This window comes from Olea europaea, chromosome 3, assembly GCF_002742605.1.
Source record: "Olea europaea var. sylvestris chromosome 3, O_europaea_v1, whole genome shotgun sequence".
Taxonomy (NCBI): domain Eukaryota; kingdom Viridiplantae; phylum Streptophyta; class Magnoliopsida; order Lamiales; family Oleaceae; genus Olea; species Olea europaea.
The window spans coordinates 13,001,512-13,003,452 of NC_036239.1; the positions used below are offsets into that span (position 1 = coordinate 13,001,512).

At 29.2% G+C, this 1,941-nt stretch overlaps 1 long non-coding RNA gene across 1 annotated transcript; it reads right to left on the bottom strand.

Moving 5' to 3' along the window:
- Positions 1-429: 429 nt before the first annotated feature.
- LOC111391571 lies at positions 430-812 on the bottom strand. Its single transcript, XR_002702133.1, has 2 exons — positions 783-812; positions 430-496 (listed from the first exon to the last, which is right to left on the bottom strand). It is a non-coding gene; the product is annotated as an uncharacterized LOC111391571 (long non-coding RNA).
- Positions 813-1,941: the final 1,129 nt, after the last annotated feature.

Consider the following 1,941-nt stretch of genomic DNA (forward strand, 5'->3'; position numbering starts at 1 on the left):
GATCTAATGAAATAATATAATTAAAATTAAAGTTCGACTAGTTAAATAAAAATTAGAGATTTTTTCCCCATAAAACCCCTAATAATCATTCCTTAATTAACCTATGAACATTTAGACGATGGGTCCCATAGCTTTCAAATGTCTACATCCAAGTACCTTTTGTGATGCAAAATGTCAATTAGACCATCAAAAATGTAACGCCCCAATTTTACATTAAACACCGGAACGTTACGAAAACTCATTTTTCTTTAATTTAAAAATGCGGAACTATATAAAATTCTTCAATAAACAAATAATTGTAACGTTTAAATTAAAATTATTGAAAGCGTATCTAACCATAAACATAAACTCCTAAGTAATTCAAATAATGCGTTCTAAATTAAAATAAACAAATTGCTAAATTTAAAATGGCAAACTTATTTCTTTTTCTCTATTCTTTATCCACTTGGCAGTCCGCATCACCAATTCTCCACTGTTCCAATCGACTCGAACTAATCTGTAAAATTAATGTAAGAGTGAGTATTTTAAAAATACCCAGTAAGATACGTGCAAATTTCCATATACAATTACATAACAAATAAATTATACACTTCATACCGCTCTTCTCTTATGGAGTATATTGGTGACCAAGCGACGCACCCATCTTAGGTCCTCTTAATTTTCATGTAGAAATTTCATATCTCTTTCTCTAGAACCCGAAGGTCCACTAGCATTCCATGCATTTTTAATCGCATATAAGAGCATAAGGAAACGTAAACACTTTGCACATAAATGTATCTTACCTCGTTGAATCTACAGTATGTTGAAAATCGTTCCTCCACTTTGAAAGTATGTGATTAAAATACTCGATGTATGAAATTCTATTTCTAATGCTGCTTTCTGTCTTCCTTTTTCTCTCATTTCTCTCTCTCTCTTTTATCTTTCTCTTTCTCTATTTCACGTGTGAATTTTTGGTGTGGTAAAATGTGGGATTCTAGCTTACTATTTATAGGTGTAGATTAGAGTAGAAGATATGTCTTATCCTAACCAAAAGATTTTTACTTGATTTGTACTAGGCCTTTTTGTTGTTATCAAAAAGAAAATAGAGAGTTGGTTTGTTATCCAATGCATGCCAACGTGAAGAAACATGATAGCTAAATGAGACATCAACTTTTCAAACTCTAATATGATTACATCAAAGATATCTTCTATCATAAATTCTGAAATCGGCAGCTAGCTTTTGACTTTGTTTAATATATTCATTCTTTGTACACATACATGGCTGTTTTGAAAAATCATCTAAATTCAAATGAGTTTGAGACTATCTATAATACTATATTTACAAATAGAAAATTTATTTGCCATCACTTATCTATTATAATATAGTTTATCTTCCAAAATAAATGCTCCGAAATAATTAAAATTCTATCTTATTTTAATAAATATTATGTTTAAACAAAAGGTAGTCAAATTAGTCAGCACTGCTTAGAATATTTAATTAAAGGGAATTATATTAATTCTTAATTCTATTTAATCTTGTTTCATTATTCCATGACAACTTTTCCCGTAAAATGCCTCAATCCAGTATAATCTACAGTTATTTTTCCATTATCTAAATATCACGTAGAGTCTATCAACTCATAAAGTCAAGTAATTAAATAATACTAAAATAATCAATCCCTAAAATCAAGGAAACCTACCCTTCTTTTTCTCCAAAATCAAAGCAAATAATTATTAAAATAAACCTACTTCTTTTTATTCATAACCATTTCTATACGTACACACCATACAAAATCAAGACAATTTCATGTACACGTGTCAACATCACATCTTCCTTTCAAGTTTCAATTGAATTTGAAAACCAATTTCTTCAAAACGAAATTTCTTGGTGCTGGGTTATCCAAATCGACTATTTCTTGAGCCTAAAATTCATAATTAAATACTGGCTATCCAACGAGTATA